This window comes from Talpa occidentalis, unplaced genomic scaffold (assembly GCF_014898055.3).
Source record: "Talpa occidentalis isolate TD23 unplaced genomic scaffold, MPIMG_talOcc4v2.1 talOcc4.11, whole genome shotgun sequence".
In the NCBI taxonomy this organism is placed as follows: domain Eukaryota; kingdom Metazoa; phylum Chordata; class Mammalia; order Eulipotyphla; family Talpidae; genus Talpa; species Talpa occidentalis.
Window position 1 is genome coordinate 50101126 of NW_023601104.1, and position 27454 is coordinate 50128579.

General features: G+C 40.4%; 1 protein-coding gene and 1 long non-coding RNA gene across 4 annotated transcripts in view; one reads left to right on the top strand and one right to left on the bottom strand.

Moving 5' to 3' along the window:
• Window positions 1–27454, bottom strand: part of EGLN3 (egl-9 family hypoxia inducible factor 3) — a 356054-nt gene that overhangs the window by 119703 nt on the left and 208897 nt on the right. For all 3 annotated transcript variants that reach the window (XM_054689806.1, XM_054689809.1, XM_054689810.1), the window contains one exon: window positions 20675–20762. The gene's annotated coding sequence lies outside the window, so the exon portion shown is untranslated. The remainder of the gene's footprint in view (window positions 1–20674; window positions 20763–27454) is intronic.
• On the top strand, window positions 748–11133 carry LOC129144927 (uncharacterized). Its single transcript, XR_008549762.1, has 3 exons — window positions 748–841; window positions 7893–8012; window positions 11032–11133. It is a non-coding gene; the product is annotated as an uncharacterized LOC129144927 (long non-coding RNA).

Genomic DNA, 27454 nt, shown 5'->3' on the forward strand with positions numbered 1-27454 from the left:
TTTAGGAGGTCAGAGTGGGTTTGAATATGTATGTCTGACAAGCACTCTTATGGTTATCAGTTTGGGAGATGCTAACATAATAGATTGACTTAATCTAGGTAGGAATGAGTGATCTAGGAGACTTAGAAAACACAGTAGTCCAATTAAATTAATTAGGGTGTACCCTTAAAACTGGAATGTAACTAAAGAAAGCCAAACCTAATTATTTAAACAGAGATCTATTTTTTAAAAATGAATTGAAACCTTTACTTACAGAAGAGTGTGTGTTACACTAAGGACTAAAAACAAGCTGGAAAAAATGTATCAGTAATTTTGTATCAGTAAACTGTATCAGTAATGTATCAGTAAAAAACAACATAAAACAACAAAAACAACATAAAACAACAAAGCGAATTTTCTGCTCCCCTTTGGTAAGTTCTGGAATACAGAACTTCCGTTGCTTTGGAGCAGGAACTGTTGCTTTAGCAACAAGATGGCACCTTTAAAATATAAAACTTACTGAATGCAGATGTTTCAGCATGGATTACTTTTGAAAAGTCTTTTTAGTTTTAAATCATATTAGATAGCATTGATCATAAAAGTTTGTGACTTTGGGCAAGCTGCTTAACTCGGTGGGCCTCTGTTTCCGGCCTATAAATCATGTTAGATTGTTTCTGAGTCCAGGTAATCTGTAAGCTCTCATACAGGTATTAAATTTGTTGGTTCTATGATATAAACATCTGTCACCTAATGTACCCACAGGGATCCTTGCTGCTGCCATTAGCTGAAATCTCAAGGCTTCACTTCTAGTCCTTTCCTAAGACAAGCCCTATGACTCAACCTGAAGATTAAGGCAGTGGAGGTAAACTGTTGCAGAATGCTTGAGATCACTGGGGGACCTCTTAAAAACATTTCTGTCCATGTTTCAATGTTATTCCTGCTTTGAAATTATTCCTTCCTTTCCAATGGGGATCGTCTCTTAACTGCTGGATGAGCAACATGTCACTTAGCAAAGCCTGAGAAGTCAAAGGTGAATGTGAGTTTCTATCAGGCAAAGACACTGTCATTAAGTGTCTCTAAAACAATGTTCCTATAAAAATTTGTTGAAAAAGTAAAACAGTTGTGTCCTTTTAAAAAGATAAAGGGACCTCTCTGGTGGTGCAGGGGTTAAAGTCTCAGGGCTATCAAGCTACCATCAGCAGCATGAGTTTGATCCAATCCCCAGCCAGTGAGCTAACTAACATGGCACAGCAGACCTCTCCTATCTTGCCTGCTGCTCCCCTTAGCAGTGTATTTCAGTATTTCCACCTGTTCTGCTCCCCATTCTGTCTCTGGTGAATCCTCTCATCCTCCCCCACACCTCTGGCCTACACCTCAGTTCTTGGATGCATAAATAAATAAAAATAAAAATAAAGTAGATAAAGATGGAGATAGAGATGAAAAGATACAGAAAGATCTTTGTCTATTAGGAATATTAGAATTAAGTATATATGTGTCATATATATGTATATGTATCACATGTTATATGTAGCCCTCTAAAAAGTGAGGAATAAAAGAGTAAAAATCTGATAGCAAAATATCTAAACAGATAACTTACCAAAAGATACATAAAACAACTCACAAATATGTAGAAATTTGCTCAATTCAAAACAATAAGAAAAATACAAATTAAACAATACTGAAATAGCTTTTTTTTAAATCAGGTTGTCAAAACTTAAAAATCTTGACAAAATGTTCTGCTGGTAAGGCTGTAGGAAAATAGCAACTCATACTTTCCTCAAATGCAGAATTTGACAATAACTAAGCTACACTTATGTTTAACTTTTGACCCAGAAATCCTATTTGTATCATTTTACCCTGAAACTGTACCTCTACTATTGGAAAAGATATATTGGCAAAGTCATTGATAATAGCAATATTTGTAATTACAAAATTTTGGTGGCAAACATAAATTATCAGGCATGGGAGAGTAGTTAAATAAACGGTGCCATATCCAGTCATTGGAGTACTGTATGGCTATAAAAAAAGAACGAGGAAGATCTCTGTGAAATGCTATGGCATGATTTACACAATATAGAGGTAGGTTACAAAGTGAAGAAAGAGTATATAGATGGTATACCACCTTTTACATAAGAGAATAAAGGATAGATAAGAATATGTACGTGGATCTCCTTGTGCTGGAAAAAAATACATGGTAAAAATAAACAAAAAACTAATGAGTTTATCCACAGAGTGGGTAGAAACAGCACGTGACAAAGGAGTAAAATTTCTTGGAATATGTTTTTAAGTATTATTTTGTCTTTGGAATTATGCAACTTTTATTTACTCAAAAACATAAAGTAAAACCACCAAGAATAGAGGTATGTGAGAAATCAAAAATGGAATACAAACAGAAACAAAGGAGCTTACTATATCTCAGATAAACCACATAGTCCATATATGGACTAAAGAAAATTAAAACCACCCAAATAACTTTTGAACATAATTCTTTGCCTATATAGCCTTGATCGAAAGACAAAAGAACTGCAAGCCAATACTGAATTCCACTTTAGTATGCAAATTTTTCTAAGTGGTATGGTTAAGTAATTCTGAAATTATTTTCTCAGTGTTTAAGGACTGGGAAAATGAATTAATACTTTGAAAATGTTGAGAACCAGTTTCCTCACTTTCGGAGAAGACAAACAAATGCAGAGGAGAAGACAAACAAATGCAAGGAGAAGGCTGGAAAGAATCCTGTGTTGTTGGATTGAAACTAGATACAGTATGAGTTTATAGTTTTTACTATAGATATGAAAAAATATGTATGTTTCTTAGGTCTGTGTGCTGAGAACACTTAGAGCCTTTGACAGTCCAGTAGCAATAAAGACCCCTAGCAACAAAATTATGGTTTGTAAATACCAGTCCCAACTAAAAGTAAAACCAGAACTCCTTTGAGAAATGACTGATTCAGTTCTCAGGCCAAAAAAAAGCACAAAAGATTAGTCTGAACTATCTTAGATCAGAAAGTAAGCAAGTGCTCAAAAAATGTTAAGGACATGTCAAAAGAATTCAAGAACTAGCTTGAAGGCATTTCTACTAGTCAAATCTGAAACAATTTTAACATCAAAATTAATAATCACAGTAAAGAGTAAAAAAACTAAGAGCCCATTAGGTCATACTGATAATTAATGATACCAGTAAGTCCTCCCTTACAAAAAAAAAAAAAAAATGCAAAGGAATGAAGATAGGAAAATAGTGGAGTTAGAAAAAATCAAGAGTTTGCAGTCATCACAGTAATAATTGACTCAGGTGAGAATTATTAATGAATAATAAAAGTAGTAGAAATAAGTATGTAAAGAGTTTATTTACACAATCTCGCCACAAGTTATTCATTAATTACAAAGGGAAAAGTGTAACTTTGCAGTAGAAAAATCTGGCAAATATAACCTTAATCAACTGACGGACTGAAGCTAACATCCTAATGGATCAAACCAATATCAAGCGTCTCCTCATGAATGTACAGAGGAGGACACAACATCGCTTATGTAGGATTCCTGCTAAAAGCTATAACCTGAATCTAATCATGAGCAACATCAGACAAACCCAAGTTGAGGGTAATCCTAGAAAATATATGACCTATACTTACCAAAAAAGTCAATGGCATTAAAGACAGAGATCATGGGCGATCATTCCAGATTATGAAATTTATTTTTTTAAAGATTTATTTTTATTTATACCAGAACTGGGGTACAGACCAGAGGTGAGGTAGGGTGTGAGAATTCACCAGAGACAGAGCTGGGGGCAGAATGGGTAGAGTGACTGAAAGCACTGCTAAGGGGAGCAGCGGGCAAGACAGGAGAGGTCTGCTGGGCCATGTGGGTATCTCCCTGGCTGGCCAGGAATCTAACTGGCACTGCAGACAGCTTCACTGTACTGCACTCAACCCACTGCACCACCAGGGAGGCCGCCAGGTAATGAAATTTAAAAAGCCATATAATTGTCTGTTTTTGATTTGTTGTGTTTTGTACTGTTATTATTTTTTAATATTGATGCCTTATTTGGTTTCCCTATAATCCTGTTATAAGTGAAACCATCCGATATTTTTCTTTTTCCTTCTGTCTTATTTCACTGAGCATAATTCCTTCTAGCTCCATCCATATTGCCGTGAATGGCATGAGTTTATCTTTTTTGATTGCTGAATAATATTCCATTGTGTATATATACCACATCTTCTTGCCAGAGACATACTGCAGGGGAGGAGAAGGGAGAGGGATCAGAGGGAGTGAGGGAGGAACACAGGGGACTGTGGTGATGGTGCACGGGTACCTTGGGAAGGAAATTCTATGGGGACTCAATCGGGGGGGGGGGGAACAAATATTGTCTAAAAAACTAAAAAAATGACAAATGTTAAAATAAAAAAATTTAAAAAATAAAAAAATAAAAAGCCATATAAGCAAATGTAATGTTGATTTCTGTATTGAATATTGGAGCAAATTTACAAAACTTCACTAATTCATAATTGGATTAGATTAGAACATTATGTCCATTTCAAATTTTCCTTATTTAATGAGTGAACTGTGATTGTGTAAGCGAGTATCTATCTAAGGACATACACACTAAGAATTTAGGAATGTGCCACACACTTTTAAATCGTTAGAGAGAGATAAAGCCAATAGGGTAAAATATTAACACCTGTCAAACATGAAGGGGGCATGGAGGGTTTCTATTCTTATAAATATTCCATAAGCTTAAGTTTTTAAAAAATAGAAAAAAATAAGTAGTGGGGAGGGGAGAGAGAAAGAGAGGGTGGGGTAGGGAGGGATCTCTTAGGCAAAAGCCATCGTAAAGAATTATAGGCTCATGCCTGGAAGGTCTCAGGTCTGTCTACAAGGTCACCATCTGGCCCACTAATGTGGGCCTCACAGAGGGGAAGAAAAAGTGTCAAATGGCCAACTCGTAGCCATGACCCCAAACTTTTCATGCCTGGGTTTCTTACAAAAAGTTGGTAGGAAAATAATTTTTATAAAAAGGTAACCCGGAGAGGCAGCCACTCATGTGGCCAAGCTTATTAACTAGCTAGAAATGCCAGGGGGCGTACATGAAGTTCTCATAAAGTATAGATTATGGATTTCATCATAAACTTGACTTGTATCCCTGCTTTGCAACTTAATTGCTACTGAATTTCCTGAGCCTCAGTTTCCTCATCTGTCAAATGGTCATAACTGTACCTACAACTGTGGAACTTCACACAACTTCACACAACTGTGGAAAAGGTGAAATAAATTTATACACACACACACACACACACGTAATAATATATGTATAGCACCTAAATTACGCTCAATGTATTTTTTCTCTTTCTCTTCCACAAACAATAACAAATGTGCCTGGTAGTATAAATCCCTTTAGGATTGTGGTCAATATTCAAACATGAAAAGTAAGTGAGAAAAAATTCCAAATTAATCAGAATAAATAGATTAATTAACTCCAATCAAGAGGTAAACTAGCTAGAGCAGCAGGCTCCAATAAGAAGGATGAATTGGATAATGGTCTAATTTTATGCCAGAAGGTCAACTGTGAAAATAACCCCTTTTGTGGAGCATGAACAAGGAGTTCCTTGTCATCACTGTGGCTGTTTAAAAGGAGTCAGCATCTCCTTCAGTGCTGAGAGGCACCCTGGAACTCAGACCTTACAACCGTGTCCCAGCCAAAACTTTTGGCCAAAAGTAAACCCAACTTGGTTGAGATGGTAGAAGCTCTCTGTCAACAATAGGATGTTTAGAATTAAACGTAGAGATGATAAAACAAACCATGCTATTGATTGTTCATATGTTGAGTGATCTGTATATATTTTATATTTTAAGTATTTGCAGTGTTTAAGAGGTTTAAGAGATTTTTAGTGAATTTGATGGATTTGATCTTTGATTCTAATTTAAAATGTATAAGTCTTTTTTTGCATTATATTTTCCATTGAAATGTAGAATATAAATATAAAAACAGAATGCAGAGTTTGTAAGCAAAATTGGAATATATATGATTAACTTGAGGTGGACCACATGGTTAACCAGGTTTATTAGAGCAAGAAGGCTTTGGCAGGCAGGGTACCAGTAGCGGTGGCTTTTGAAAATGAGATATATACAATTTGCAGTGTATAACATTCAAGGGAACTTTATAAATGAAGATGTAAACAAGACAGATTGTTTTAGGGAATTGGTTTAGGTCTGTTCAATTAGTCAATCAAGCTATAATCAAATAACACAACAGAAGCACCTCCATAAAAGGGGGTTGTAAAATATTCCCTGTCCCACCTAATGAGGGCCGGAGCTGAGTGGCAGGTGAAGCTACATAACTTGGAAGGCAGGTGGGCTCAAGAGGAACTGCTTGCAGAAACACACAGAGGAGAGACCTGGGAGAGAGAAACACAGAGAAGAAGGCCTCGCTTGCTTCTCGGGTTTGGACTTGCTCCAGGGACATAGGTGACTTGAAGGAGACGTGGGGAAGACACCCGTGGGGAGGCTGACAATGGCAGCCTTTATCTTGATTTGTACTTTAATTTTGTTCCTTTCATCCCAGACTTGCCTAGCCCCTCTGCCCCTTTCCTATGGTTCATATGGTTCCCTGGCAGAAGGTTTCTTAGACTAGTGGCAAGCTTTCAGGCCTCAGTAGCCCCACTTTGGCCCAACCCTCTTTGGCTGGGCATTTACTCAAAAGGCATGTGTAATTTTGGGTGTTTCACTGGGAAATTATTATCCTTTTCTTCTTTACGTACACTAATTCTATTAAAGTTCTTTTATACTAAGTATACTTTGTGTACATGACGGCTAGACCCCTTTAGAGACTATAAGTTTGGGGGTCCCACAGTACCCCTCAGTCTGCCTGCTAATAGTAACTCCCTGGATTTATTATAAATATTTGTAAAATAATAATTTAATTTGACCATGAAAGTTTAAGGAAAAAGAGATTTGTTTTTACTTTTTAACCTTCCTACAGTGCATATTAATTCTAAAATCTCAAGGTTTAAATTGTGTTTTGTATCCACAAAAACATCACACAGACACTAAATAACTCACCACTGCAGTACCAATTTTTAGGTTAATGACCACTTAGATTTCTATTGTATTTTGTTTCCTAGGAATACTAGGTAGAGAAAATGGAATTTACTCAATTTTAAATTAAATATTTTTAAGCTGTTTTAACCCTCAGGAGATGGGGGAAAAGAAATAGGAGGGGGGAAATCCATGAGAGGATAATGACAATGATGATAGCTAAATCTTGTTTTTCGCTCAATACATACCTAGCACAGCTCTAATTGTTTTACATACACTGCTCATTTAAACCTCCTAAAATCCATGAAATTTTAGAAGAACAGCACAGAAGGCGGGGGGAGGTATTGTGTGGATTGCCACAATCTAGGAAGGGTTCTTAGCTCTTCAGTGTTTTCTAAAGCAGCCCGATTACTCTAAGCAGCACCCTGCGATAGACCGCTAGTATTTATTAAGTTCTGCCTCACACCAGGGTAAAAGTGGCACATAGCTTGTAAGGGGAGCAAACCTGCAGACTGAAGACTTTCTTAGAAGTTAGAAATCACTTATAAAACTTATTGGAAATAAGAGGGGGGTGGGGGGACACTATTTTCTTTCAGGTCCTCTAGAAAGCAAAGCCTGAGGGCAGAATTATGGTCACACTTTATTTGACAGACGGAGCCCAGGGCAGTGAGGATGAGGGAGAGGCAGCAAGTTGGACAGCTGGGAGCATTGCGCCTGCTCCTGTCTCAGCAGGCGGCGGAGACAGCGGGGGTCACTCAGTAGGTGTTTATTCAGCACACAAGACTCTTTAGAAGCGCTGCAAAGAGCAAACATTCTCTGAAGTAATCCGTAAAAGAGAGAAAGGAAAGGACTTTATCTCACAGGTTACCTCTTCTCTTTCACTGACAGAGACAAAGAACCATAGGAATGAGTGAGAGGGGTGACAGAAAGTGATGAAAGTTACATTTTGAAAGGATTAATTGACTGCAGTGTGATGTCTGGATGGAAAGCCCCAAAAAGCAGTTGAAGGTAGGTGGGGGCTGGAACACGGGGTAAGTCGGGTTATCGAAGGCTCAGTAGTAAGTGCTAGGCTGTGCCACCCAGAGCTACTCTCTGGGATTGAAGCACTAACTTCCCAACAGCTGGGACGGCTGCCTATTGGTGGCTGAGAAGCTGCCTGGCCTATCTCAGCTCACCTACCCTGCGTATCCAGTGACTGGTCCATGTGGGGTTACAAAGACCTGTCCCTTTGCCTCAATTCCAATCATCTAAAGATCATCCAGCCCTCGAGTCCCCCAGAATTGGATCTGGCCAATCCTGCTTCTTTCATTCTCCTCCCAAGGGTATGTCTCAGAACAACCCCTACACCACCTGTACACCGTACCATGCAAATCTCTGTGTCAGCGACTCCCAGAAAACCTGCCCCCAGGTAGAGTACCACCTGAGGAAGTGAGAACTCTGTGGACAATTCTTTCAAGAAGCTTGTCAGTGACAGGGAAGGAAGATTCCTGAAGAGGGGAACTGTCAAAGAAGGATTTTATTTTTTAATTTGGAAAGATGGAGTACTTTTATCTGCTGATGGGAAAAGCTAATTGGGAGGAAAGAAACGAAAGACTCTGGTTGGAAAAGGGACTCTGAAAAGAAATTGGCTCCAAAACACGGCTACAAGGATTGCCTGTTCTGAGAGGAAGGGCACTCCCTGTCATGGAAATGAGGGAGAGGGAGAGAATGAGTGTGAATGTATGTACATTTATTTTCAATGTGCTGGGAAGGCTAGATCATCTGCTGAGTAAGAGGAACAGGGGACTGGGGAGTCAGAAGCTGGAAAACTGTGGGGCCTGGGAAACAATGAGGCTTTTTGCAGAATTGCTGAGCAGAGTAACAACCAGGTTGCGGAGATGTCATGAGGAATTTCCAGAGGCAACCATCATAGTACTAAGTAGTATGGTTGAATTATTCACAAGTCTCTCTCTCAGCACATGTCCCTGACAATCTGGAGTAGCCACCAACTGCTGAATGAACCCTGGTCTAAGTGAGCCCTCCAGTTAAAGGGCCACATTGCTTCCATCAACATAGCTTCATGGACTAAAACCATATGACTGTTATAATGGGTCTACCTTTCTGATGATTTAGTCTAAAGAAATGTTAAGGTAGAAAATGCACCTCCATCTGCTTTTGTGCAAGTTTATCACATCTTGCATGTGGCTTGGTAATGTGTGTATACACTAAATAGGTTTCCAAAGATCACGGGGCAGGGCAGAGTTCAGCTTAACTCTGTTCTAGGTCACCTGACTCTCACCCACATACTGTGCTGGGGAACATGTGAAGCTGCCAAGGAGTTTCAGGTGGCACAACAGGCCTGCCTTCCTCTCACCCTCTGCCCTCTTTTCCTCCCTTCCATCCTTTCTATTCTCCCTGAGTTTGGGAGACCTCTTGGAATCCTTTCTGTCCTCCCTACTAAGCTGTCCCCCAGCTTCATTATGTTTAGCCCTCATTTGCACATGCTCTTGACACCTGGTGTTTGGTGGCAGAAATGGCTGATAAAATTCCACACTGATTAATTTCATGTTTAATCTAACTGATACTTCTGTAGCCTTTGCAAATAACCTTTTTGAACAAAAACTGCAACGGCTCATTCCAAACCCGATCAAAGAGGTATGCATGACTCACAGCCACTAAATAAACATTGATGTCTGATGGCAGTAATATGGCTATTTATATTCAGAGCCTGATTTAACCAGTGGCATTCCTGTAATAAGATAATAAGCATGAGCTGTTTACTAGAAAAAAAGGAGAGTCTGTGGTGCTGGTGTTCAATAAAATCTCTTAACAGGCAAATGAGTCTCTGAAATTGGTTGGCAAATACATCCAGAATGAGATGTGCTAATTAGTTGCTGTTACTGATTTTCTAAAATAAAGAGTTTAAACTTAAATTAGCCCTGAAATTTAGTACAATAAAAAATACTGGATATAGGATATCATGTTGAGAGTCTTATAGATTATGCCAACTATATGTCCAGCAATACAATTAAGAAAAAAACTCTGCCTAAATCATTAGATTTCAAAGAGACTCTCTTAGAAGAGGTCTTAAATGTGGAGAATTATAGTCATGGATAGTTGAATATTTGAATCTCAGGTTCAAATTTTCTTTAATTCAGAAAGCATTTATAGGTGATCATGTTGGCTATACTAGTAGGGATAACTATTACTACAAGCATTTTAATTTTTAAATAGAAAGAGCAACAGAATGCAAAACTTATCTTAGAAGTATCTGGATACCCTCTAAAGATAGATTAACCCATTCAGAACCAAGATGGCAGACATTCTAGGTCAGATGGTAGGAGACAACTGTTCTGGATTCAGAAATAAATGATGCAAGTGTCAAGCTTATGAAGCTTCACCTAACACCTTCCAGGATTGGTTTTCCTCTCCTGAAGTAAGAGCACCAGACTCACGTTTTTGTCCGGCTGCCGCTCAATGCGGCCTTCCCAGCTTCAAACATCCATTTTCACAGCTTTCTTCATCAAGTTGGAAGGGACAGTTTCTACCAGGACTTGCAACCTCAAATACTGAGATGATCTCAGGGACATCCACATATTTTTTTAACCAAATATTGCATCTAAAAAGACATAGCAGAATCACAAAAGGATTCAGGTCTCCTTTTTTTTTTTTTTTCCAAAATCAGTTGAATCGTTGTTTGACTTTAACTGGCTAGGATGTTTGTTTTCCTGGAGCAAATGGTCAATGCCAGTTTTGTTTTGTTTATTTTTTTGAAAGAGATTCATTGTCAGATAAGAAGGACAGGAAAGCTCTCTGAACAGGGAGGGGACCCTAGCAGGCAGCCCTCAGTGCCATTTTAAAGCCAGTTGGATGGGCACATGCTGTGCAGGGGCCCCTGAGTAGTAATATTCCTAATGTTACATGAATTCATTCATTTGGGTTCCATTTATCTACAGTAAACAGACAAAGGTCAATTATGTATTTGCTTTGTCAGAGTCTTTAGTAACCAGGGGTAAGTGATTATGTGCGTATTTCTTTCCTTTCACAGTGGGGCCTCAGGTCACGCTCAGTGTCTTCAGCTAATACCGAAACCTGGAATTGTGGTGAACGCCCTCATCTAGGCTAGCATATCCCTGACTTTGTAAATTAAATGCTGAGTCATGAGCAGCTTGTCTTCTCTATATTTTTCAGTAGGATTATTCCTCTGGAAACCAATTCTAGCTCATTTAAGAAAAAGGGAATTCACTTGGAAGAATACTAGTAATCTTGTAAAACATGAGGCAGACTTTAACAGCCACATTTCAGAAAGGCCAGAACAATAGCAGTTCCAGAGACATGGAAACAAGAGTTTCTAAGCTTACTCTATTTCTGTAGCTCAGCAACTAACATCTCCTCGTTACTTTGTTTCTTTTTTTTTAAGCTTCCATATTGTTAGATAAAATCTGATTGGCCCAGCCTGGTTCAAACAAATGGTCAGATAAAACTGACCTGAGGAAGTCAGTTATATCTACCAAAAGAGGGGTTCAGTGTCCCATGGTATAGACATGCCTTCTGTGGGAGTCCCCAGAGACAACAGGATGGTCATGAAGTAGGGAGCAAACCCCAGGGTCCTCTAGATGTGTGTTCCTCCAGTGGCAGTCAGCAAAATGGTTTAATGCCAGGCCAGGAGGGGATAAGGAGTTTGCACCAGAATCTTAGTATTAAAAAGAAAAATGTCAGCTAATGAGAGTGTGCTCAGTGACATAGTTGGTTTACATTCTGGTTCAGTACTTTTTACTGCCTTGTGAACCAGTAGCAAACTGGTTTGTTGACAACGTACATGCCTGTGGACCAAATCCTTGAGTAGCAGTCTTGTTTGACTCTTCAGTCCTTGTTTGACTTTATGGAACTTGTACTAGATAATCAGAACATGGACTTTGAAGTCACATGGGTTTTAGTTCTTCTATGCTTCACAGCAGAATGACCTTAGGTAAATAGAAACGCCTAGCCTCCTTTCCTTCACCTGAGTTGCAGATAACCAGACTATTAGTAAGGTCTCATTAGTAAGGTCTCTTTCCATTGTATTAGTAAGATCTCTTTCCATTGTAAATAGCAGAAATTCAAACTCATTGAAATTATTGACATCCAAACTGCAAAGATGCCAATTGCATATGGTTCAAACTAATAGCTTAAGCAAGAGGATATTCTATTGTTTTATAAAACATCGTGGAGTAGGTATCTCACATGTCTGAATCTAGGGCTCAAATGAGTGAAGAAAAGCCATCTTTTTTCCAGCAACCAGAATGGGATCATAGAGCACAGAAGGACTCTCACTTGTCTTACCTGCGTCATGCTCCCAACACCCAGCCCAATCACTGTCAAAAAAGACAAGTAGTTTCATGATGGGCGTGGCTTGGGTCACGTGGGTGGAAGTAGGTAAGGCATGATAATTGACAGTTCTGTTAGACAAACTGGCTATCTTATTCGGTTGTATCCCTAGTGCCTGGCACATAATAGTTAACCCCCAAAATTAGGTAAATGATTGGGAAAGTAGTAGTATACAGTCTCTACAGTCAAAAGAGGGGACAAAACAACAGGATTCCATGATAAATGCCTGCATTATAGGCTGTTTAAAGATTCAATAAGAATTGATGTACATGGGATAGGATCTGGCACATGAGATCACGTCAGTATGAGCACCTTTGCTTTCCACATAGTGACTTGCATATAACAGACACCCAGGTGTTTTGACTGACTGAACTAATAAGAGAACTTTTGAATGGACAATAAGCAATCTGGAGCCCATATCTTCCTTTGGAAAATGTTCTTCATGGTCATGTAACTTTGATTTTGTCTGAAGTTTTCCTATGAACAACCAGACAAGAGTCACACAATCAACAGAACAAGAGCAGAGGGACATGAGTGACAACTGGATGCATTCTGGTTAAATGCCTACATTGGAAAGACCTACATTATGAAAAGCCTCCAGGGTTTGGAAAACAAACTTTCATTAGTAAAACTTAAAGAAAACAAATAGACTGGTTTCTATGATAATTGTTCCCAGTGGAAGAAAAAGAACAGATAGATGACTTTGCTGAGTCCCTGCCCAGTGACTGGCAGCATTTGCACAGTATATTCCCCTCCAAATGAGGATGAAGGAAAGGAAACAGAGGCAGGACACACAATTTTAGTATGCTGGACTTAGAAGTGTCCCTGGAGCTCAACTAGTCTTATACCCTTGCTTCCTGAAGTGGGAAGCCATAGGAATGAAGTGGCTTCTCTAAGGGTCATAGCTGGTAAAGGGTGGAGCTGAGTCTTCTTAATGCATGTCTAGCATTCGTCCTCCAAGCACAGCACAGGCAGCGGTGGCTCACCACGCACCTATGGCGCTGTCACCATATAAGGTAGACAGAAGCACATGGAGAATGGTAATGCCTCAGTGAGAAATGAGTAAAGTGTACAGGGTGTGGTAAAGGGTCAAAGGGCAGGGTGTCCTGAAGGCTAAACCAACACCCACTTTTGATCCCAAGGCCCACATATTGCCAACTTATGCCTTCCCACCTGCCACCTGAAGAGAATTTGAATTATAACTTTTTTTTAATTACATGGGTCAAGCAATCTGAGAAAACAACAAATTAGGTTATTTAATTAGGTAATCCATTTTCTAAAATAAAATGCAGGACATGAATCTAACAAAGGATATTTGAGCCTCTTTGGAATAGGAAAAACATACATTTAGGTGTTGAAATTTTGATCTTGTGGATTTATGAGGCAAACAGATTATTTGCAGTTGGGACCAATCCAGATGTGCTCACATAGAGGATGTGGATACCATATTTGTGTCAGACTACTAGTTAACCCACCCAATATCAGTTTTCTCCTTATTTGCTAGCAAGCTCCTAGATTGCCAGGAGTGACAGTATTCTCAGCTTAAATTGTTTTTATGACTTACATGAGATGTAAATTAAAGTCACTGAGGCTTTTCAGAAAGTCCTCTTCAAAAGGAGTGACTACGCCCTTCAGGTGTTGTCCCCATAGGGTTTCCTTTACCAATGCACCTGTGCACCATCACCTCAGTCCCCTGTGCTCCTCCCTCCCTCCCTCTGATCCCTCTCCTGCCTCCTCTCCTGCAACCAAAATGTCCAGAGAACTGGACATAAGACCTGAAACCATAAAATATATAGAAGAAAATATAGATAAAATATTATAAGACACACATCTCAGTAATATCTTTAAAGACTCATCACCCAAAGCAAAAATAGTCAAGGAAAAGATAAACACCTGGGATTACATCAAACTGAAAAGCTTTTGCACAGCAAAAGAGACATTAACCAAAACAGAGAGATACCCCACTGATTGGGAAAAAATCTTTGCACTCCAATCAACTGATAAGGGACTGATCACAAAGATATACAAAGAACTCACAGGACTCAACAAAAACAAAATAAACAATCCAGTCAAGAAATGGGCAGAAGAACTTAAAAGACATTTCTCCAAAGAGGAAATGCAAATGGCCGACAGGCATATGAAAAAATGTTCAACATCCCTTATCATCAGGGAAATGCAAATCAAAACCCCTCTGTCCTTCTGACTACATCTTCCCGATGCTGTTCAAATGACTAGAGCTCCAGAAACTACACTATAAATATGTGATGAGGAGGCACCCTAGGGATTCTGGGTTGGTGAGCTGCAGAGAAACTGGGCCCCCAAAACCTCACAGCACTACCACATCAGCCCTATACTGTCCACTTCTGGACATCTTATAAGAATAGAAGAAAATAAAGCCCTGTCTTTTTAAAACAACTTTTCAGTTCAGCCAAGCACAGGTCCCGACTGATACATGACAGAGGAAGCTCAATAAAAAGGGGAGCTTCCAGGTTCCCTGTTCCACATAATGAGAGGTGGAGCTGAGTGGCAAGGGGGACGTTACTGAAAACTTTGGGGACATTGAGAGACATTTGGAGCAGAAAGACATGTGAAGGAGGGCATGCTTGCTTCTCAGCTGTGGATTTGAATCAGAGACTTGGGGGACAGGCAGAGACTAAGAGTTAAGACATAGAAACACCTGAAAGAGACTTGTGGGTGAGAGACACGTAGGGAGGCTGAGAATGGCGGACTTGATCTTGCTTTGTACTTTCATTTTGCTCCTAGCCCCTGTGCCCTTTCCCTGGTGCCCTGCCAGAAGGTGCCTTAGACTTATGGCCACCTTTTGGGCCTCATCATTTTTGACTGGATATTTGCCCATGAAGGGATAGGTATTTTATTGGGAAGCCATTATCCTCTCTTCTCTTTCTCTGCACACTAATCCTATTCAAGTTTTTTCAGACTAAAAGTATGCCTTGTCTGTACATGGCAGATGGCAGAATCCCCTTCAAATGTGCAAGTTTGGGAGTCCCAGGGGTTCCCCTCAGTCTTCCTGCTAACAACAGACTTATGGCATTGTCATGGCAAAGTCAGTTTCTCAATCCCTTCATGCCTCAGTTTCTTCCTTTTTTAAACTAGGCAACAATACTAACAAGATTTAAAGGACACCAAAGAATGGGGCTTTCAAATTCTGTTTATTGACTCCCTAGAATAGTTTTGGAGGTCGTTCAAAGGAGATGACTACATAGTTATCTGAACTCCACCAATATTCAACCAGAACAATTGCAATTCTATCTGATTTTTATATTGCATTTACAAGTAGATTTCATTCAGAGAGGAGAAAATAATTTAGAAGCCAACATAATTTGAAAACCACTGGTAGAGAAAAATGTTTTATCTTTCATATCTGAGAAGGGCACTTATGGAATACCATCGCTCCTGGAATTATATTCTTCCAGTATTGCCAATGGATCTGGTTATACTGATTTGGTCCTTCCTTGGGCCAATATCCCACACTTACAGACCAGCTTAAGGGAACAGTCTGGGGCCACTGAGCAGTGCAAAACACCCTGACCATGCAGGGATAAACTCAGTCACCTGCCTGCCCTCACAGGGTGCTCTAAGCCCCCTAAGAATCAGCGATGGGCCTGGAGCAGTCAGCAGCAGCTCTCTGAGGTACTAGAGACTGGAGGCACCGAAGTAGCCACATCCATTCGGAAGGGGCCTAGTCATTCGGTGGCTCTGTCTCTTCCATAGTCCTGACCTCTGAATACATCAGGTTTGGGGTATTTATTCAATGTATTTATTTACCCAAGGTAAGTACCCCAGTAGCTTTACACATGGGGAAAATTTCCTGAATGAAGGGGTTGGGTGGGGGAAGAGGGTGGTAGACAGGTGGGGGTCTTCCAGCTGTGCTGGAAGATGGGAGGTAGAGGGATGGGGGAGGGAAGGTTGGGCAGGAACGAGAGAAAGAAAAGAAGTCCTGGCCTTTTCACACAACTTTGACTTCTAATCAAGCTCTTAGAAGAACATTTTACCTGGACTGAGAGAAAAGCACTTAACCACAAAGATCTTGGGACCTTGACTGAATGCCTCACTCATCCATAGAAATAGCTTTGCCTCCCCCCTACCCCCACCATTTATAGGACCCTGTGATTATAGAAAGCTCCCCAGCATGCCCTGCCCCCTCAAGTAAGACACAGCTGAGGAAGCACAACCAGAGTCCATAACACAATCACAGACCCTGGCTCCAAATTCTCTTTCCCATCCAACAATTTCAACTCTGATTTGCCAATCAAGCTGCAGCTTGCCCTGCTCAAGTCCTTGGCTCTGTTTCCCTGAGCACGATCACTGCCTGTATGTTCCACTCACTTTGCCAGGGTCATGTCCCATGGCTGAGCCCCAGACCCTGTGTGAGCCCTTGTCTGTAATGCTGCTCACTCTGTACATTCTCTCCAACCTACATATGCACCCATTCCAACCAGTGCCAGCTGCCAAAATCCAGACTCTTCTGGGGATAGTCAGTCTGTCTGCCTTCCTTTCTCATGATCTCAAACATCTCTATACAAACACGGCCCATTTAAATATATCATTAAAATAGAATATATTCTATGTGTGTTGCATCTCACCTCTTTTTGCACTCTACTCTCCCACCCCAACTTGACCTCTGTAAATATATCCATCTGAGTGAGTTTTTGAATGATGGTGGGAGAAGTAGAAGAGGAAAGATGATATAAAAATTAAGAGAAAAATTTGAGAGCAGTTATAAAGAGAAGATGGGCAAGCTAGTAGACCCGGTGAAGTAAGCAGTGGTGCTGGGATCACTGCCTGGCCCTCAGCATCTATTTCCACCACACCCCATGTACCCTCTGAATCATAGGGACTGGATGTCTTAAAAACATATTTTCCTGACTCTCTTCTGCTAGGGTTTTAGATTTGATTTAGCTTCTGCCAATAAAATACCCTCAGGTGCTAGCTGGTTTGTGGAAGGGGAGTAGAGGCCATTCCATTGGGGACAGTGGTGACTGATGGGCATGCTGGACATGAGCTGTGCATGGTCAGTCTCCTGGGTATTGGATAGCTATCATGTTAGCAGCAGTTTCCTGTTTCTGGGTGACAGTTCCGAGGGGGAAGTATGAAATAATTCTTAAAGGGTTCTGGCAGGTGGGTCTAGCCACATGCCCCATGCTGGAAGAGCGCCAGCTTCTGAGCTCAGTCTCTCCTCCCAAAATGAGGGTCAAATAACTGAGACCCTAGTTCTTATAAATAAATTTAAAAATAAATGACTGCTGTTCACAAGATGCAAAACTGGTTCAATGTTTGAAAATCAATCACTGTAATTCAACATGTTAATCAACTAAAGAGGAAAAATCATTCAATCAAAAGTGATTCTATTAACTGATGCTATAAAAAGAGCGTTTGATAAAATTCAATACCCATTCATGACAAAATTTCTCAGAAAACTAGAAGTAGCAGGAAACTTTCTCAATTTGATAAAGAATAAGAAACCTATAGCTATCATTATATTTAATTGTAAGAGACTGAATGTCTTTTCCCTAAGGCCAGGTAACAGATAAGGATGTCTGTTCTCACCACTGCTTTTAAATCATGATCTAGCCAGCTTAATAAGGCAAGAAAAGGAAATTAAAATTTTGCAGATAAGAAAAGAAGTAAAACTGCCTCTATTTGCAAATGCCATATGGTCTACACAAAAATCCCCTGGAACCTTTTTTTTTTTTCTTCATTGAGGGAACATTGGTTTACCCCAAGGAATCTCAAAAAAACATTTCTGAACTTGTAAGTCAGTTCAGCAGTCACTGATACAAGATCAAAATACAAGAATCACTTGTAACAATAGGAAAATTCATTGTGTTTCTAGATTCCAACAGTGAATATATGGAGACAAATTAAAAATATAATGTCGTTGGTAACCACTCAAAAAAATACAGCAAGAGAATGACTACTGTTCACAAGTCTCTCAGCGGCTGAAGAGCCACTTTCTAAGAAGACACCTCTCCACCCTGACTCTAGTAAAGAGGTCAGGAAACCTTGAGTAAGGTTGGAGGTATTAATTTCGGGCAGTTAATTACATTCTTTCAGCATCCATCTCCCTGAAGTTTTCACTGGGCAAATCCTTCAGGAGGACATCCCCATTAGCTATTCATTTTTCTTTCACACTGAATGGAGAATGAAGTGACTGTTGGCTGTGTCACACAACTCGTTGAAATTCACCCCTGGGTGAAGTGATCCTCAAATAATTACCAAATGTAGTTCAGGTAACTGAATTAGTGAATTACATTGGCTCCTTTGAGATGAAAGACTCTTTAAGAATGTGAAATACTTTGGCTCTTTGTTATTAATAACCTGAACAATGAAGGAACCCAAAGTAGTATTCAATATGCACCAGGAATAGGATGACTAAAATTAAAGAAAGCAATTGATTTTCATTTTCCATACTTTTCATTTTCTATCCTTTTCATTTCAATAGTCAGGACTGAATATGACAAGTCATCAAATCCCCTCTGATGTTAATAAGGCATCAACTATAGAGCTCTGGGAAGAGGAAAATTGAGCTTTAGTGTGGCAAGTAGGTGGTTCTTCTCCTGTCTGTGATTTATTGCCATTTCCTCTCACTCTCACCACCCTATTGCAAGATGATAGGCAAAATCCTCCTACCTTAACCTTCTTGATTTTCTTCCACCATAGTCTAATTTTCCAAAATTAAACGTCTCAACTACTCTTCCATCCTCAGTCAAATATATCAATCAGACGTGCCCTCCAGAGAGCACCTGAACATAGCACTCTACCCAAAGTCTGGAATAGACAAAAGCAAGAGGCAACTCCTTTGTGGACAGATTTGACCTTGGGGCAGAAGGAGGAAATGGTGGGGAGGGGGTAAAGTCTTGCAAAATTCAAAGGGCAAACAGTTACCTGACATCTCCAGATAACCCACAAGCACCATACACCCAGTACCCCTCCAGAGGCAGGTCATGTATCCTACTTCTCTTTGTCGTGAAAGGGACTCTCTACCATCCGTTATTCACACAAACAGTAACTCATTATTCTGTTCTGTAACTCACCATTCAGCTTTTTTCATATATTTTAGAGATCATTCCATGCAAGTACAAAGAGAGTTCCTTTTTGATGAAGAATAATAATTCATTATATAAACATAGTACCATTCATCTAGCCATTCTCCCAATGATGATTATTTCAGTTATTTCCAATTTTCTGATAAAACAAAGTTGCAGTACTTAACCCTTAAGTGATTTCTGCATATGGAAGTCTGTAATTTAATAGAATTGCTGCTAATAGAATTATTGATAAATAATTATTAATAAAATAACTCCTATAAAAATAATTGCTGTATCACAGATTATATATTTTATCATTTTGAAAGACATTGCAAATCCATGTCACCTGACATGATACCCTCTGCCCATTTTTCTATTGCACTGTTTTCCTTTTATTTTATGATTGCTGTCATTTCCATCATATTTTAAAAGATTTTTTTCAATCCTAAGCCAAAAGAAAATCTTTCATCATTTCATCTCTTATTTTTATGGTTTCATATTTTCATATTTAAAATCTGTGACCTATCTAGAATAGATTTGGTAAAGTATAAAAAATGGCTCCAACTTAAACTACTTATTTATTATTATAGCTGGCTACCCTGGTGTCCAAACATCACTGATAAAATATAGTTTTCCCCACTGATTTGAAATGAGAAATTTACCATGTGCTCTATCCTTTTTATGTATTTAGGTCTACTTCTTCATTTCTAGACTGTTCCATTTCCAGTCATGTACCAGTGGGACCCTGTTTTGATTTTTTTAAACTTCACTATTAATTAAACTTTCATTTTTAAAACATTATTTCCTCAAAGCAACTTTTTCTTTGAGTCAGAAATCCAATGGCAATGAGGTTTCCTGTCTTACCATTTTGTTTACTTCCCCTCAATTAGCTCATGACCAGACTTTTCTTAGTCTTCCAGGAAAAGAAATTTAGCCTCTTCCATCTGAACGGCACAGTCATGTAAATGAAATAAACTTGAGCTTAGAAGAGATAACCATAAGAATACCACACTTCACTTCCCCAGATCTCAGTGAATAACAATGTCACGGTGGATATTCTATTTATCTAAGACCATCACTTTAAAATCAAGTTATATTTAGTGAATATTTACTAGATGCAAGTTGTTTCACTTTGGATACTTTTGGTTTCAAGTCACTGCAACAGCATAAACAATAAAGAAATGCATTAATTGTGACAACTGTAATTCTCAAGGGCAAGGCAGCTGGTAGGCATTTCAGTGGCCCAGCCTAGTCATTACAGAGCCACATTCTTACCATTGTCCTGCCATCCTTGGACACTGGGTCCCTTCTCAGGCTGATGTCAGGATGTTTTCCAGGTGCCTTCTCCAGATATGACAACAATCTGAGAAAGAAGAAACAAGTATCTCTTTACTTTCTCTTCTTAGAAGCAAGGAAACACTCCTCAGAAGTATCCTTTTTCTCATAGGCCAGAACTGGAGACATATCTATTCCAGAATGTATCACTGATAAGAGGAATGTGACTCCTTTTAGTCCAATCTTGCCCAGCCCTGGGCTGGGAAGGCTTCGTTTCATCTAAGGCATGGGTGTTTGGAAGAGTTTGGAAGCACCTCCACAGAACCTGGATTCAAGTAGTAATGGAATTGGGTACGGATACTGATAAGTATACTGATAAGTATCCGCTCCTTCTTTCATTCTCCTAGCTGGCCTCCTTTGGTGCACATCCCCCTCCCCCACATACATAGTGTGTGGATAGTATTCTATTGACTGCAAACTCATTTATTCCATAAACATTAATTGAGCTCATACTAAATACCCAGTAGTGTGTGAGCAGCTGAGGACTAGAAAGAAGAAGGACAGGGATCCTGATCTTAATGATTTAATGGAAGAGGCAAAAAATTATGGCATCCCATAGTGATATGTGATATGTATATAATTAAGATGCTGTGGGAATTTTAACGAAAGTGCAACTTCATGAGAAACAATAGAACAAATAAGGAATATTCTAATTGAGCTTTGAAAGATAAATAGGTAATCAAAGAAGGACATCCAGGCATGATGTCCTTCTTGTACAAAAGATGGTGCAGGCATTGGCAGGTCACACAGGTCACAGGTTACTAGGATTGTTCTGTGTCAAGTAATCAGGTGAACATGGTGGCAAGGTGCTGTTTTTCACCCACGGAATGAAGGCACCTGTGGGAAGGCTTTGGGCCTGGTTAGCAATGGCAGTTTGCACAGTTTCAGAGACATCATCTGCAGACACTATCCCTAAGACGTTCTGACAGGGGTTAAAGCTAATTCAAACACAAACGACAGATTATTAATCAACTTTTTGAGGTCAAAGACACATCTCAGAATTCCCAAATCTCTTTTCACTTCACTTTTAATCAAGCTTTTGCAATAGATAGCCATACTAATAATCGGTTCACCTCCATTAATCCTCAGCCCCGTCCCATTGATATTAATAATGTGGTGATTATTACTGTTGAGGTCACCAGTGACCTCAAGAATCGCAACACATAAAACAAATTAAAAGCAACAACAGCAACAAAAGAGATTCTCCTACATTCTACTTTCCCAACCATACTGAATTATTTATAATTCACTAACTACATTGATTAACATCTTTAGAGACCCAAGCACAGAAAGTATGATTTATTTCTCCTACTTCAATATGAAATTAGGATTTAAAAATCCTAAAATATTAATTTCTCCAACATTTTTGGACTTCATTTTTTAAAAAATATATACTTCTTTAAAAAAATAAAAAATCAATACCTCTCGGGGCCTCCCTGGTGGCACAAGGGGTTAAGTCTCAGCACTCTGAGGCTATCGGCAGTTCGATTCCAGGCCAGGGAGCTGGTCCACATGGCACAGTAGACCTCTCCTGTCTCATCTGCTGCTCCCCTCAGCAGTGTATTTCAGTCAATCCACCTGCTCTGCTCCCTACTCTGTCTCTGGTGAATCCTTTCACCCCCTGCACCTCTAGCCTACACCCCAGTTCTTGTATGCATAAATAAATCTTTAAACAAAATCAATACCTCTCTCTGTTTGTGTGCCCTGCTTTGTTGCTTATTAAGCATGCATGATCTACCATTTGAGCAATCCAAGGATAAATGCATTCATGCCTTGTAGACAGTTTCCCCTGAAAGATACATCCATCTAACACCTCAGAATATAACATTAGGAATAGGGCCTTCACAGATGCAACTAAAGTAAACATTCTTAGATGAGAATTTCCTGGGTGAAATTAGGCCTTAAATCCATTGATGAATAGCCTTATAAGATACAGAAACATGGCTATCCTGCAACCTGTTGAAGATAAAAAATAACAAGGAACTAGAAAACCCAACCTATGTCATCACAGAACTCATGAAGTGTGGGGAACCTTGCCAGACCAGGGTACAGAGCAGGACCAGAAATCATCATCATCTCATCACTATGAGATTTGCAAACTGCCCTAGAAGCACCTTCAGTCTGTAGCTCCCACGGAGCTGGCCAGATGGACAGCTCAGCCCTGGACAAGGAGACAGGACAATTCCTAAAACCAGTCTCTTTCTTCCAAGTCAGGCAGCCATCCCAGCTCATCTGAAGGCCCCCCAAATTATGATGAAAACCTCCCCAAAGGAGAAGTACTGGAAAGAAAGCATGTGTAGAGACCTCTTTATACCCTTGCAAGACATGGACATCAGAAATCCTTCTGTGACAAATTGGAACTGCAGAAACTTAAACAAAATAATTTCTCCTCCCAAACTACAACTTCTGTTCTGTTTCTAAATTTAAATATTAATCACCTCCTCTCTTCTTTTATGTACCAGCAAGAGGCCTGGGATACAATCAAAAGAAACTGTAAATGGTAGATTCCCATGCAAGAGCAATGCATTGGTGCAAATTGCACTCAGGAGTACATAGGCACAGAGATGCACACACACTCGTACACGCACAGGCACACACATAGAGCACATACACACATATTGCCTGCTCTTGTCCAGAGGGATCAGTGACCCAATTGCCCAGCAACCAGTGCTCAGTTCCATGATGGCTAAATTTCCCAGAGAGCCAAAGTTCCTGGCTCATATTCGTAATATGCTCACGTCTTTGAACATTTATACCCCCAGTTCACCAAAGAATGGCCAAGGGAGGCTGGGTCCTCAGTAACTGAAAGAGTAAACCAATGGTATGAATGATTGGGACCACTGGGCAGTTTGACCAGTATTAGGACATCATTAAAACAGTTTGTTTTGGAGTCTTGGACAGCCACAGAAAAGGCCTGAGGCAGAGGCAATCCAATAGAACCCAGAAACTCCCTCCTCAAAAAATCACCCTTCTATCCCCACTCACCTCTTTCCCAATTCCCCTTCACACCGGTGAAAAGCTCCAGCAGTCAAGACAGTCTGCCACCCACTCCAGCTTACTTTCATTCATTCATTCAAAAAACAGTTACAAGCACCTACTATGTGTTAGTCACTGCATAAGGCCCTGGAGTGACAGGGATGCCAGACAGCCTGCTGGCCAGGCTGGGGATCTCTGCACCTCTCTTTCCAGGCAAGCTCCACTCAAGGCGGACTCTTCAGAAAACAATGGTTTCTCTCTTCTCTCTGAGGCTTCACTCTAGCTCAGGAGCAGCAGATCAGAAAAATCTCTGTCCTTTCAATAGGTTTTTGGGTTTTTTGTATTTTGTGTGTGTGCGTGTGTGTGTGTGCATGCTCGAGTGTGGGTTTTTTTTTTTGTTTGTTTGTTTTGGGTTTTTTTGTTTTTGTTTTTGTTTTTGTTTTTGCTTTAAGCAGCAGTAGCAGCAGCCTTAACGTCTATGAAGTCTTTGGCTTAGACTAATATTTATATGTATTTGCATTTTCTTTGTACATATGATTGGGAAAGGGTGGGGAAGGAAATTTTGCCAGGGAATGAAAATGAGCCCAGGACAGATTCTCAAAGTGCTACTGCAATTGCCAGTTTAAAATCAAGGAGCAAATGTTTTAGCTAAAATTCAGCTAATTTTTATCATTTCCACCCTGGTTCTTGTCCCCTGCAAACTCACAGTTGCTTTGCTGACCCATGCATCTGCTCAAGTCAGGTATAGGCCAACAATATGTTGTTTTGGTTTTAACGTGCACTGGAAATTTTCTTTTCCCTCTAGTTCTTCAGGTTTTGATCATTTTCAGAGAGTTCAGTGGGCACCCTCTGGTGGCTGACTGAAATTTTACCTGCAAAAATCTTATTTTAACAAGGATAGTTTTATTTTGCTACCTGCCCCCTTTGGTTGGGTGTTGGAAATTGTAATGTTAGTGTATAACCAGAGGCATCCAGAGACCCCAAACTTAAGGGTGCGAGCTCTAAAGAGGTCCGGTCATCCGTGCACACAAAGACAAAGGAAGCTGATTCCTCATGTGAGATATCTTGAATACAACTGGTGTGCATATAAAGAGAAAAGATATTCCTAATAACAGTTTTCCAATAACCACCCCCCCCAAATTACCCATCCCTTTGTGAGCAAATGCCTAGTGAAACAGGGTCAGCCTGAAGTGGGACCACTAGGCCCAAAAACTTGCCCCAGGTCAAAGGTACCTTCTGGCAGGAAGCCAAAAGAAGGGACTTAAGCAGGTGTCAGAGAGCTAGACTCAAACAAGTGATTCAGAGTTTAAAATGTACTGAATATAATCCACTGTGAAGTCAGGACAAGGGCTGCCACTGTCTCTGGCGAGAACCAGGAGCAACCTCCCCACGGGTCTCCTACCCACATGTCTCTTCCCAGTGTCTCTACATGTCTCCCCTCTACATAGCTCCATCCATGACCCTTCTTCAAGTCCTTGGACACAAGCCAAAGGCAGAAAAGCAAGAGGTCCCCAGAGCCCACCTGCCTTCCTTGTTGTATAAGCATCACCTGGCCACTCAGGTAGGTCCACAGCTCCCAGTAGATCTCCCACTCAGGACGTCTGGTTCATGGCACCCTGAGACCTGCAGCCCAAGGCCCCTGCATATAAGTGGGGGCAGGAAAATGGTACCTCCCCTTAACAGTTAGTCTATTTGCTATACTTTTTACCACCTCTTTCATCAGACAATATAGGATATGGAGACCAGAACAGTCTCGCAGAAGGAATGGCATCATATAGAAAGGGCAGAGCTAAGAGTATGATTTGTGAGTTGCAATTTTTCTAGGTGGGGAGGATGAGGGCAGTTTTTCTTTGGATTCTGAGGGGTCACCTCCAAAGTGCTCACCTCACTGCATTCCCAGAGCACACTAGGATCCCTGGGTGGCTTTCTTCCCAGAATTCCTGCTTGTCCCCCAGTCTAAGGCACTACCATTCCTAGGAATCTTCCTGATCTATGGAAAAGGGCAGGGTAGCAAGGAGAGAGGAAGGAATAGAGTTTGGAAAGAAAACTATCCACCCAAGGATGACCTGCCCCCCTCCAGGCCCTAAAATCTGGGATCTCATGAACATAATTCTGCCAACATCATAAATGCCATCACCTGATTTTCCTTTGCTCTTTCTCCAAGGATTTCATTAGTCTCAGGATAAGCCTCCAAGTTAGTTCACGTCGCCTTCATCTTGCAAAAAAAAGAGGCCCCAGGAGGTTATGTGTGAATGTGACTTCACCCAAGGCTGTCAGCACAGGCCAAGACTAGAGTTTTCTCTTTGACCTGGAGATCTGGAACATTTACTGGCAGCTGCTGTGGGTCTTAACCACATGCCCACACTTGCACCATGTCTATGGGAGCAAGCATACACCAACAGGCAAATTGTGACAAGGTCTTTATCTTAAGGACAGGGGAGTAGCAATGTCATATGTGGTTCCTGCAGCTGGAAAGAGAGCCAGGTTGCTCAGATTTCAGACTCCACAGTCTCCACCTAAGTCATATCTTTTACCTGGAAACAAAGAGGCATTGTCTACCAGGAGCAGCCATCTTTATTGCTACCATTTTTCACTTGCTTTCTTTCACAACCAGGCCCCAGGGCAGGAGGGAAGCCCAGCTCCCAGTGAGTCATCAGTCACCTAACACTGGTGGAGGCAGCCCTGTTCTGAAAGCCCCACTAGGGAGTGGGGAGGAGGGGACAATGTCTTTAGTACACAGCCCAAAGGTTATGATATGACTGGAGCAGAACAAAAATAAAGGGTGGGGGGAGAGAGCAGTGTGACCACAACTGTGGGACAGGTAGCTCAACTTCCCACAAAGCCACCACCTGCAGGCAGAACAGTCCTAGGATCTCCTGTTGAATCTGAATGAGAATGTGGGTTTCCCTGCTAGTCTGCACTTCCAGCAGGATTCAGATAGTTTTACCAGGTGAGTATATGCCACTCAGCTGAGAAGATAGTAGGTATAATACTATGCTCATCACGGCTAAGAATGCTTGCCAAGTATGTGTGCCCCTCTAAACCTTATATAGGTTAGCTCATGAGTCTGCATGATGACCAAATGAAAGATGTGAACTTTCACCCCATAAAAGAGGATACTGAAACAGAGAAATTAAATAACTTGCTCCATCCTCATGTGTATCTTCAATGGTGGAGTCAGAATTCAAATCTTGACCATCTGACTCCAGAACCTCTACTCTCAAACCACTCCATCCTATTGTTTCCCTCAGTTTGTGGCAAAAGCCCATTTATTCTTCACAAAACTTAAAAATGTTAGCATTTGACCAAGAAGTACTCAGGGACCCCAAACTATTAAGGGATCTGGCCAACCATGCACACAAAGGCAAAGGAAACATGCTTAAGTGTGATAGACCTTTAGTAGAATTAGTGTGCACACAGAGAGAATAAAAGATATTTCTCATAAAACTCTGAAAATTACCCATCTTCTCATGGGCAAATGCTTGTCAAACAAGGTTGGCCTGAAGTGGGGCTGCTGAGGCTTAAAAGCTTTTCGCAAGTCCAAAGTACCTTCTGATGGAGAACAGCAAGAAAGATGTATGACAGAAGAAGAGACACAAAAATACAAATCAAGATAACATTGCCACTTTCTCTGCCAAGTTCAGTCTGCCCACATGTCTCCTTATCCACATGTCTTTTCCAAGTGTCTCTCCATGTCTTTATGCTATACATCTCCTTGCAAGTCCCTGAGTGCAAGTCAAAGTT